General features: G+C 51.7%; 1 long non-coding RNA gene across 1 annotated transcript in view; it reads right to left on the minus strand.

The window, feature by feature from the left end:
- The window catches only part of LOC131274011 (uncharacterized), a 41,641-nt gene extending 36,936 nt beyond the window's left edge, over positions 1 to 4,705 (minus strand). Inside the window, exon 1 of the long non-coding RNA XR_009181209.2 lies at positions 4,330 to 4,705. This is a non-coding gene — a long non-coding RNA (uncharacterized lncRNA). The remainder of the gene's footprint in view (positions 1 to 4,329) is intronic.
- Between the last annotated feature and the right edge of the window lie 7,909 nt (positions 4,706 to 12,614).

The following is a 12,614-nucleotide window of genomic DNA, read 5'->3' on the forward strand; positions in this document are numbered from 1 at the left end:
GGAAAGTATTCTATTTCTTGAGTAAATATTGGCACTTTATATTTTCAGTGAACACTGGCCATTTTGTCAAGCTTTTCACACATGCTAGGATACGATAATGCATGGTGTTACAGTTTCAGGTCTCTGCTCCCCTTCACTCTGCATGCCATTTCCAATATTGATTTTTTCTTTTTTGTCTTAAACACGTTTGCCAAAAGTTTCTCTATTTTATTGGTTTTCCAAAAGAAGCAATTTGGAGGACAAAAAGTGGGGAGAAAGCACGTGAGACAGCGGAAGGATCCCAAGGTATGCTGGAGGCTGGCTGCACACGGTCGGGAAGGACAATGAGCCTCAGTCTGTGCCCAGGACAGAGCGTGAAGGAAGAGGTAACGCAGGAGAGGTGGGTGAGGATCTGGAGTTTTATCCGTAGGGGAGTGGAGGGACAGATTAGATTTTTTTTCAGGAAGACCACTCTGGAGGGAGGGAGGTCAGGCTAGAAGCAGGGAGGAGACCTGGTCTGCTCTGGAGCTGCTCTCTACCAGCCATCCCTGCCTCAAGCTTGTCTAAAACTGGCCACTGTCCTGCACAACCTCTTTCCCTCAGCTGTGCTGTTGCATCACCCACAGTCAGACCAGGTGAGCTGAGGGAACCAGCAAAGGGCTCCGAATGCTTATGATGAATTTGATAAAAGTAGTCATCATGGAGCAGTTAAAGTCATAACCCTGAGCAAGACAAACTACAATTCCAATTTCATGAAGTTTCAAAGAAACAAGTCTGATCTACAGAGCACAAAACTACAAATGCAAGGAAATGATGACCATAAAAGGCAGGCAGGTGGAGGCTTGAAAACAGGAACTCAGTTACATGCACGCCCATGTTCACAGCGGCATTATTCACCACAGCCAACAGGGGGAGCCAGTGTCCAAAGATGAACAGAGACCCGAGCTCCAGCCCTACAAGCTATTATTCAACCATAAGAAGTAGTGGAGCTGCCACATGCCACAACGTGAATGAACCTTGAAATCATTACGCTCACTGAAATAGGCCAGGCACAAAAGGACAGATATTGCATGATTCCATTTAAATGAAATATCTGGAATAAGCGAATGCATAGAGACAAAGTTAATTAAAGGTTACCAGGAGCTGAGGGGAAGGGCAATGGGAATTACTACTTAATGGGTAAAGAATTTGTTTGGGCTGATGAAAAGGTTTTGGAAATGTTGGTAGATATGGGGGTATGATACTGTAAATATAATTAATGCCACTGAATTATACACCTAAAAATGTATGATGTACTTAATGCAGTAAAAATGGCCTTAAAATGGCAAAATTTATATTACATGTTACCACAAAAAAAGACAAAAATGTAGTCTAGTGTTTCACCTTGTAATACTCTGAGCTATACATGTTTTGTGCATTTTTCTATGTATATTATGCTATACATTTTTAAATTTTTAAAAGAAAATAGGCATTAGAAGGGAAAAATCTTTTGTGGACTTTTGTATACTGATTTTACAGATATTGCCAACAAACTTCTTTTCTGTAATACAAAATGCCAGAAGAGGAAAAAAAAAATTGCAGATGCAAAGGTTTAGATGAAGAATTATATGTCTCAAGATAATGGTATTACTGTGTGAGAATAATATAAAGTTTTTACACATGCAAGAACTAAGAAAATGTCCGGCTTCTCCTGAAAAAAAAATGCAATTAATCAAGGAATTAGTAAAAAAAAAAATAATAATAAGATTAGGCATCGGATATGGATTGAATGCTGTAGCCCATATAAAACTCAGTCTAAATAGTAGCTGATAATATGGTTATGAAACATAAATATATCAAAAATAATTCTGGAAAGCAAAAGCATATACTGCTTAAAAAAAAACAAATACAAAAAACCTGGGTCTAGGAGTCGAGAAGGGGAAGTGGATTTGGCCCAATGGATAGGGCATCCAACTACCACACAGGAGGTCCAAGGTTCAAACCCAGGCCTCCTGACATGTGTGGTGAGCTGGCACACACGCAGTGCTGATGCCCACAGGAGTGCCGTGCCACACAGGGATGCCCTTCGCGTAGGGGACCCCCATGCACAAGGAGTGCACCCCGTAAGGAGAGCCACCCAGTGCAAAACAAAGCACAGCCTGCCCAAGAATGGCGCCGCACACATGGAGAGCTGACACAGCAGGATGACACAACAAAAAGGAACACAAACTCGCGGTGGCGATGGTAACGATAGAAGTGGTCACAGAAGAACACACAGGGAATGGACACTGAAAGCAGACAACTCGGGGGAGGTGGGGGGAAGGGGAGAGAAAGAAATAAAAAATAAAATCTTTACAAAAAAAAAAAAGAATAGTTGAGGTTTGCTAGTTCCAGTACTACAGTAATTCTTACAGCAAATTTTTCTTAAAAGATATATTTATTTCCCCCTCCCCCCATTGTGTGTTCTCTGTGTCTATTTGCTGCGTCTTCTTTGTTCGCTTCTGTGTTTCTTTTTGTTGTGTCAGCTCTCCATGTGTGGGGCGCCATTCCTGGGCAGGCTGTACTTTCTTCCGTGCTGGGTGGCTCTCCTTCCGGGGTGCACTCCTTGCACGTGGGGCTCTCCTACGTGGGGGACACCCCTGCGTGGCAGGGCACTCTTTGCCTGCTTCAGCACTGCGCATGGGCCAGCTCCACACGGGTCAAGGAGGCCCTGGGGTTTGAACAGCGGACCGCCCATGTGGTAGATGGACGCCCTAACCACTGGGCCAAGTCCGCCACCCTCTTACAGCAAATTTGCTCCAAGCCTAGAAACTACATGTGGTATGTCATTTCAGTCATTTGTGTGTATTGTGTATGTGACAAGCCCTTTCTGAGAGAGCTAGGCAACCTAGTATCTAAGAACCAACGTAGATTTATGGATTTTGGACCAGAGATGTAGACATCCTAATAGACACTTTGCTTTTACTTGTGCCCTATTTGGAGGGGGAATGGAGACTGGGGGCAGTGAGGAGGGCTGGGCAAGATCCTGGTCAGGCATTGAGAAGAGTCTGCTCACATTACAAAAACGAAGTTAAGGCATCATAAAGTAAAACTATTAACGAATAACTTACACCCCTTTAAAAAATCTCTAGTATTCATTATTTATATGCTAGTGGGAAGAGATAATTCCAAGTCTGAAATTCCACAATTAGTTTCTTTATCTATATCACTTCAAATGTCGACCAAATACTTTCCCTTAAAACAATTTCAAAATCCCATCATGAGAACACCTCACGCTGCACAAGTTAAACATTTCATATCCTCCAACCTGAGAAGAGCTGAGTGCACCCCCAGTGCATTTGCTTCTGTCGGGAGGCCAGACCAGCCCTCCTTAGGGGTTAGTCAGAAGACACAGGATGTCCATTTATAAAACTGAAATTTGGTTTCTCTTATATATTAGACTCATTTGAGTCAGTTAAATCTTAGATGACAAACTGCAAGAAGAGGGAGGAGTGGGTGTAAAGAAACAGATGGGTAATAGTCATGTCGTAGATAAATGAGAGTTTTTGGAAGAATTGGATAGGGTGTGGGCTGGAGCTTTTTTCATTTTTAGGGGATGGAGATTAGGGGTGAGAAGAAAAAAGGCAAGACAGTAGGCCAGACCAGAGCGCCTGCTGAGCACCCTAAAGCTGCCTGCCCTTCCCATCCCCCTCCTGCCCCCACCCCCAACACCAGGTACTCTGCCTTCTGGATATCAAAACCAGCAGACGTGGACCTGGACTCCCCGCTGCCTCCCTGGATGGAGGAGGGGAGGGAGGCAGGGAAATCGAGGAAAGGAGATGGGAGCTGAGATGAACAGACTGTCAAGACCTCCTCACGGACCGTGGGGTTTTTTGCTTCCCTCCAAAGTGGTTGAGTTGCACAAAAATTCAAACCCACCCGGGCCAGGTCACCTGCCAGCTCCCTTTATCAAAATGCTGGCGGCTGCAGACCTCACACCTGCTCACCTGCAGCTGCAACCACGCTGCGGATGCCCAACCGGCCCCAAGCGAGCGCGCCCAGGGCGGCGGCCAAGCGGGAAGGCAGGGAACCCAGAGGAAAGCCCCACCAGGCAGACGTCGTTCTCCTGACAAACCGGCGCACAGCCCCCCATGCGGAGACCAGCGCCTGGCAGCCCCGATTTCCGAAAAAGCCTCCAATGTTACACCAACAGAAATCGGTAGGTGTGAAATACATACCCTGCTACTAGGAAGGGCTGCAGCGCAGATGCCAACAAAATCAGACAGGGCACTCCTCCATCTGCACCCCGCAGCTCTGGGAAGGGGAGGGATGCTGGAAGGCTCGGGAATTCCATGAAAATTAACAAAACCAAGGCAAGCCTAAGGGTCTTACCTCCTGCGCGGCATCGCATCCATCTCTGGTCTTCCCTGTAGGATTCTCCTCTAAGTCAGCTGAATAAATCCACCCAGCTAACCTGCAGGACAATATTTCCTACCCCTCCTGCAGTCCCGCGCTGGTCAGAGGGGCTGAAAGGGTTTCTCTACCCACATCTACCTGAAATCCCCCAGCCATGCGCTGCTTCTTCGGGTCAGTGGGGATCACAGACAACAGAGGCTGCTGCTCCTTGACAAAGTTTTCCTTCCAGCGCCTCCCTTACAGCGCTGCCATCAGAACTAAATCCATCTCCCACCCCGGGCTGCGAGGAAACGCGCTCCTCCCCGTGCGCGCTGACAGCAGCCCGCGCCCCGGCGCCCGCACAGCCCCCTCTAGCAGGCCGCGGGGCGGGCGCCGGGAGGGCGGGGGCTGCAGTGCCCGCCCCGCGCTGCCGCAGTCCCGGGCCCCGGCGGGCAGCTCCCCTGCTCTCACGCCGACCTTCACCCACTAGGGAGCCCCTCACAGCAGCCCAGAGCTAATAGCAGTAACTTACCAGGGGGAAATCTGAATCCTCCCTGGGTGAAAAATGAAGCCTCACTTAGAATGTTTTTGTCCAGGAAGTAGGTACATCGTGCCCTGAGAAGTAACGCTGTTAGTGATTTTAACAGGAACTGTTGGACCGTTTAAGTTCAAAGCCAAGATTACCCCTAAACTAATTCTGATTCCATTTCCAACTAGGACAAAAATCTTTGTCTTGCTGAGCCCGCTGGGGTTATGGGACTTGTCCAGCTCCCTAAATTCTAGTTACTAACTCGCCTCACCTCTTCATCCTCGCTGACCTCCCACTCCTCAGGAAAAGGTGTGAGTGAGGAGGAAACTGAATGCGGAGCCAGGACGCCTGGTTGCAGTCTGAGTCCTGCCATTAATTCACTGTGTGACCTTGATAAAGCCAGGACCTCTCTGGGTCTCATCTTCACCCGGAAAATGACAGTGTACCTAAAAAGGCAGCTTCGGGGTCTAATACTTGCTGTCAGTGTTTCTCAAGAGTGCCTTCGAGGAGCAGGACATCAGTGGGTACCTTGGATGTTAGACCCCCAGGCTATCTACCAGCTCCTCATATTCCCCTCAGTCAGCATTTCTCTAAGTGGCTGGAAGGCTGTGTCTGCAGGGCAAGCCCCCGTCACGGCCCCCAGATCGTCGCCCCCCAAGGATCTGAACCACCACAGCCCTCAGACCCCACCATGGGGCCTGCCCGAGCTCAGTCTCTGGAGGTGAGCCCAGGAACTGAAGTTTGGAAACAAGCAGCCCACGTGACCCCTTTGCACACTGACCAAGAGAACCCACCACAAGGGCCCCAGAACCACCAGCAGGCGGTCCCTGGCCAGTGCCAGGGGAAAGCTCCTTCCTGCTCTAACGTCCTCACGTCCACTCCTGCACCTTCTCCCCCCACCCAGGGCTTCCCACTCATTCCCATTCCTTCTCCAGAAGCACCAAGTCCACTAGCCCTTGCCCATTCTGCTGTCAAAACCTGCTAGACGAGTCAGGACAAACTCGGCTTCCCCCTGCGAGGAGCCCATCTGTGCAAAGCTACGAGGTGACGTGTCTGAGACACTTTGGGGGGCTGTGGCACTGTTAGTGCCAGCGAGCAACAGCAGGGGGAAGGCAGGGCCCTGGCATCACTGGTAAGTGAAAAGCAAAAAAAATAAATGAGCCCCTAAATGAGGAGTTTTCATTTAGTCCAGAAATACCAGGTCTGAGACTGCATGGCCACACATCTTCAGATGCCCTCCCTGGTGCAAGCAGGTCTCAAGTCACAAGCCGCTGGTGGCTCCTGGTCTTATTCTGAGGCTTTCCTTGCATTTCTACTCATTTAACCCACACAACAGCTCTGAGGAGGGTACTATTATTCCCATTTTTCAGGTGAAGAATCTGTGGACAGAGGTTTGGTAACTCGCCCAAGGTCATACTAGTGGGTGGCCCAGCCAGGATTCCACTCAGGGGCCCTGGTTCCAGAGCATTCCATGACATGGCCTCCCAGAGACAAGAGCAAAGCTGCTCTAGGTTATCCCAATGCTACATGCTATTGTGTTTCAGATTTAAGGTTGCTACCCTACGATTTTATTAAGTGTGATTTTTTTTTAAAAGCAACTAATATAACACACTGGCCACACTGTACTTTTCTGAAAAGGAAAATAAGAAAAAAAAAAGGGGGTGTGTGGGGGAGGGAGTGACTGTCCTCTAACAGAACCGGGTCTTAAAAAAAGTGCATCTGGTGAGGCCAATGTGGCTCTGCGGTCACCCCTCGGGCTGAAGTGTGGTTTGCTGGCCTGGCAGGGGAGCAGCCGCGGCAGGCCAAGCCGCTGCCCCCTAATAGGGTGGCTGGTCGGACTCACCGCCACCCCTGAAGGGAGCTCGGCATGGGCGCAGAGTGCCCTCGGGTCTCCCCTTCTCGGCAGCCATGCTTCCGCGGCCGCCCCTCCTCCCGGATGGCGCCACACGATGCCTGTAGGGCGGCACCCTTCTTCTTCTTTCTCCCTGCGCAGGCGCAGGGCGGAAAATTCCAGTCTGCCCTTTTCCCCTCCCCCGACAGCAGCAACAGCCAGGCGTGGGCGGAAAATTCCAGTCTGCCCTTTTCCCCTCCCCCGAGGGCAGCAACAGCCAGGCGTGGGCGGAAAAATCCAGTCTGCCCTTTTCCCTTCCCCCGACAGCAGCAACAGCCAGGCGTGGGCGGGAAAATCAAGTCTGCCCTCCACCCCAGCAACAGCAGCCACCAATCCCTAAACCCTGCCCCTTCCCCCAGCAACAGCAACAGCCAATCCCTAACCACCACCCCTCCCCCATCCAGTACCGCCCACTGACCTTTCGCCCGCAACCAATCAGAACAGGGCGTGGCTTCGACCAATCATCCTTCCCCAGCCCCTATAAAACTGCTGCCTCTCCCTCAGTAAAGTGGACTTGCGTGTTTACCTTGTCTCCACGGTAGTTCTTCTGCCGTGCGCCCTCCAGTCCTGAGAGCCCCCAACAAGGGCCTGGCCTCCCTTGTCCCCAGTTCGTCGCCAGCTTCGTCGGGCGACCCTGTCAGCCGAACCGCGCAACCCCTTGTGAGACCGATGTCTCGTCTGCTGCCGGACCGACCCCTCGTCCCAAGTCGGACCGACCCCTCATCCCAAGCGGGACCGACCCCTCGTCCAGAGCTGGACTGACCCCTCGTCCGCAGCCAGACCCCACCTCTACCGACCGAGCAAGCCGCCGCAGCTGGCGCCCAACGTGGGGCAAGGCAACCCCACTACAGCCTCACTCCATAACCTGGCGGCCCCCCCCTCCACTCTTCTCACCGTGGGAATTCTCTCATGCAACATTGCTGCTACCTGAGCCTTGGCTACCTCATATGATCCATGGCGGTCTGGGAGAATCGCTGGATGGCTTTCTCCTTCCATGTCGGGGGCTTATACCAACCCGCTACGATTAAGAGGAGCCTTGGATTTCTCGGGAGCACGCGCTTGCACATCTGAAGTAACCCTACCACAGCCCTATACCCTCTTCTCTTCTCACCCCTATCTTTTCACTCTGCATTGCTGCTCCTGAACCTTGGCGACCTCATACGATCCACGGTGGTCTGGGAGAATCGCTGGAAGGCTTTCTCCTTCCATGTCGGTGGCTTATACCGACCCGCTATGATTAAGAGGCGCCAATAAAACTCTCAGGAGCGCGTGCCTGAGCACCTCCTCTCCTGCCTTCACCTCTGCCTCCTCCCCTCCTCACTTGCTCCCCTTTGCCTTGCTCCACTGCTCGTCGTCCCACCCTCCCCTCGTTGGGGCCTTCTCTTGGCCCACGACCACCGTCGGATCCCCACCGGCTCCGACCCCTCGTCTCACCGCGCACCTCGGCTCCCATCGCCGTGCTCTCAAGGTAAGGGCCCCTTTTCTTATCGGCTCCAAAAGGCCATTAGCAATGGGTAACATCCTATCTGCTAAGCAAGCCCCACAAGTTCGGGCCCTCGCCGGTCTCCTAGACACTCACCGGTGTAAGATCTCTTTGAAACAGCCCCAAGTCTTCTGTAACTGCGGCCCCCCATGCCGCCATCACTCTCAAGCAGCTCCAGCCCCGCTAAACGGCCCGCAACCCGCTTTCCCCGGCCCGTGGCCTGCTTTCTAGCATCTAATAACGTTTCTGCTTTTGCCTCCCCATACTTCTGCGGAGCTTCCTCCTGTCTCGACCTCACTCCTCTTCTCAGCCATCCAAAGCATCCTTTCTCGTCCCGCCCCCCTCCTTTCTTGTTTGAACCCCCATTGCGTTGCAGATTGGGCCGCCCCATGTCAGCCCGCCCCGTTAACATAGGCCTCTCTCGCGCCCGTGGAGACTTTGGCCTTCTTGCTGTCCTCGCCTACGTCTCCACCACTCCCGACACTGCCGCCACCACCGCCGCTGGTGCCCTGGCGTGACTTGTCCTCACAGCTGCGATCCTCCAGACCATCACACAGTCTGCCTCTGCTGCTCTTTGCCGCCAAGAAGAGATCAACTACCTGTAACGCGCTGTCACCCTGGACTTTTAACAGCAGATAGACCTTATAGCCGCCGAGATCAACAAGAATTGGACATTGGCCACCCTTGCTTGCAACGGCAAGATATCGCCCCCTAAATTGTACATTTATATCCCCGTCATACTCACCTCCCTCTTCAGCCCCGCTTCCCTCATTGCTTACTGCCTCTTGGGCCTCGGCTACTTGTTGATGCTGCCATCCTGGCCCTTATTTGAAAAGAAGGGGGAAATGCGGTCACCCCTCAGGCTGAAGTGTGGTTTGCTGGCCTGGCGGGGGAGCAGCTGCGGCAGGCCAAGCTGCTGCCCCCATAATAGGGTGGCTGGTCGGACTCACCGCCACCCCTGAAGGGAGCTCGGCATGGGCGCAGAGTGCTCTCAGGTCTCCCCTTCTCGGCAGCCATGCTTCCGTGGCCACCCCTCCTCCCGGATGGCGCCACACAATGCCTGTGGGGCGGCACCATTCTTCTTCTTTCTCCCTGCGCAGGCGCAGGGCGGAAAATTCCAGTCTGCCCTTTTCCCCTCCCCCGACAGCAGCAACAGCCAGGCGTGGGCGGAAAAATCCAGTCTGCCCTTTTCCCTCCCCCTGACAGCAGCAACAGCTAGGCATGGGCGGGAAACTCAAGTCTGCCCTCCACCCCAGCAACAGCAGCCACCAATCACTAAACCCTGCCCCTTCCCCCAGCAACAGCAACAGCCAATCCCTAACCACCACCCCTCTCCCGTCCAGTACCGCCCACTGACTTTTCACCGGCAACCAATCAGAACAGGGCGTGGCTTCGACCAATCAGCCTTCCCCAGCCCCTATAAAACTGTTGCCTCTCCCTCAATAAAGTGGACTTGCGTGTTTACCTTGTCTCCGCGGTAGTTCTTCTGCCGTGCGCCCTCCAGTCCTGAGAGCCCCCGACAAGGGCCTGGCCTCCCTTGTCCCCAGTTCGTTGCCTGCTTCTCCGGGCGACCCCTTCGTCGCCGGCTTCGCCGGGCGACCCCGTCAGCCGAACCGCGCAACCCCTTGTGAGACCGATCCCTCGTCTGCTGCCGGACCGACCCCTCGTCCCAGGTGGGACCCGACCCCTCGTCTCAAGCGGGACCGACCCCTCGTCCAGAGCTGGACCGACCCCTCGTCCACAGCCAGACCCCACCTCTACCGACCGAGCAAGCCGCCGCATGACTCAAGTGATAAGACCCCTGCCTGCCATACGGGAGGACCCAGGTTTACACCCTGGGACCTCCTGGTGAAAAGAGAAAGCGTGCCTGCGGTCAGCTGAGTGCCTGCCCTACTGCATCACGCAGCAAGATGACACAACTAGAGAAAGACAAAAGGGAGTGTCAAAGTAAAGCGCAGCAGAGACCAGGTACTGAGGTGGCACAATTGACAGGGAACCTCTCTCCACAGCACAGGTCCCCAGGATCGAATCCTTCTGAATCCTAGAGAAAGATGAGAAGAGAACAAAGAGAAATAGATGCAGAAAATCACACAGCGAGTGGAAACAGACAGCAGAAACACCAGGGAGGGGTGGAGAAAAGTCTTAAAAAAAAAAAAAGTGCATCCAAATGAAGCTCTGATACATACCATAAAATGTGTGAACACCAAAGACATGTTGAGTAAAACAAGCCAGACACTAGAGGACATACTGTACAGTCACTCCCGAAATAACTAGACTACACATTCACATGGAACAATGACAGGCTACCAGAGGCGGGAGTGGGGAATGGGTTGCTAATCCCTAGCACACAGCTGCTGGTTAGGGGGAGGGAAGTTTTGGCAATGGACGGTGGGGGCAGCAGCACACTGTGTAGTTACTACCTGCGAGTTATATACACAGAAGTGGTACAGATGGAAAGTGTTATATGAAATGGCACAAAGTTCTAAAGTGTCCAGCTCCTCCCAGACACCACCTGATTACAGGTGCTGAGAAAGTGGCACAAGTCCGTATCCTTAGGAGTTTTTCAAGTGTCAGACAAGAAACGAGACTTCTTTCTTCTTTATGTTAGTTTCCACATGAATAACCTGTCAGAAATTCTTCCTGAATATCTCATACTCTTCCACTCACCCACCCAAATCCAAACTCACCTTGAAATTCAATGAGAACCATTAACTATTTGGCCCCACAGTCTATCCCTGTGAGACCATGAAGATTCACAGCTCCTACAGCAGAAAGCGTGAGATGCCTGGCCTTCAACGAGGGACAGCAAAGCACAGGAGACTCAATGTCAGACCCCAAAACTCACATTTGGCTAGCCACCAAGGGCCAGGTCAGGCTTTTAGTGTTACATTTGACTGATTTGCAAGATTTTAAACCACCAAGTCTTTTTGACAAGTGTTTCTAGCCATCAGTCACTTGTGTAGAAACTCCAACAGCATGAATGCTAGGTGGTTTCTAAGGTGGCTCAGTCGCCCCCACCTCCTGGCTTTACATCCTTACAGAATCACTCCCGAGATGCCAGCAGGACCTGTGACTTGCTTCTAACCCATAGAACATAGCAGAGGGAATGGGATGTTAATTCTGTGTAGGTTACATAAAATATATCATCCTGTCACACTCTAGAGCCTCGTTGGTTTGCATGCTTTGGTTAGGCCAGTGGTCATATTGGAAAGGCCGATGTGGCAAGGAGCAGAGGGTGATTTCCAGCCAACAGACAGCTGGAAACAGAGGCCCTCAGCCAAAGAGTCCCAGAGGAAGTGAGTTTTCTTAGTAACAACTCCAGTCAAGCCATTAGATGAGACCCCAGCTATGACTGACACCTTGACTTTTGCCTTGTGACAGACCTCAGAACAGAGGATGTAGCTAGACTGCTCAAATGGACTCCTAACTTACAGAAACTGAGATAAAACACATTGTTTTAAGTTGCTAAGATCATGATTGGTTTCATAGTAGTAGCTAATCTTGCCTAGATCTGAGGGTGACAAGGCCCTACTCTGGCTGGCCTTCCCCCAGGGCAGGCCAGAAGTGCTGGAGGAAGCCACATGCCCTGGGATCTGGCCAAGTTCAATGATGGTCAGGCTTAGTATACACCTGGCTTCCTCATCCCTGAGTGCTGAGGGGACAATGCTGGGGCACGTTCCACAGTGCCTCCCAGAGTTGCCCACAGCAGTAGCCTGCTCAGGTATACATCTTTGACGGGCTTTTCCTCCCTCTGCCCTGGTGGTGCTTCACGTAATAACTACTGCTTAAAGCTCTGTCTCAGAATCTGCATTTGAGGGAACTCAATTGAAGGTTAAGAAGGATAGAAGTGTTAATGGGGGGTAGTATATGGGAACTCTTCAGCAGGATGTAAGCCTACAACTTCTCTAATAAGAGGCAAGACAGTGCTTTCAAACCAGACAGTGGCTAATTCTAAGTCTAGATGTCCTAGAGATGCCACCCTCCAGATAAATGAACATTCAACCAACTCTGTGGTGAGGTCTGTGGAAAGAACAGAAAGTCCAGAGCTTGAAGCTCCAGACTCAGTCCCAGAGACTTTATGGCATAAGGAGAAAGGGGTAACAGTGCATGCCCTCCTCCTATCCTGCTCCCCAGCATTCTCATGCAAATAAAGTGGTACACCAAGTTCTTATGGTCCAATTACTGATTAAAGTAAGGCAATGAGCAACTATAACTCCAGCCATATCGGAGAAAAACCAAGAGGCTCAGGGACAGAGGAGCGGGAGAGAGGACCCCCAGATTCCAATTGTCACCCTCATGGAATCTCTAAATGTCAAGGGCTACAGCTAGAACTGTATTCAGCCTTCATGATACAAAAGTCTCTCATGGCATGGGAGTGG

This window comes from Dasypus novemcinctus, chromosome 17 (genome assembly GCF_030445035.2).
Source record: "Dasypus novemcinctus isolate mDasNov1 chromosome 17, mDasNov1.1.hap2, whole genome shotgun sequence".
In the NCBI taxonomy this organism is placed as follows: domain Eukaryota; kingdom Metazoa; phylum Chordata; class Mammalia; order Cingulata; family Dasypodidae; genus Dasypus; species Dasypus novemcinctus.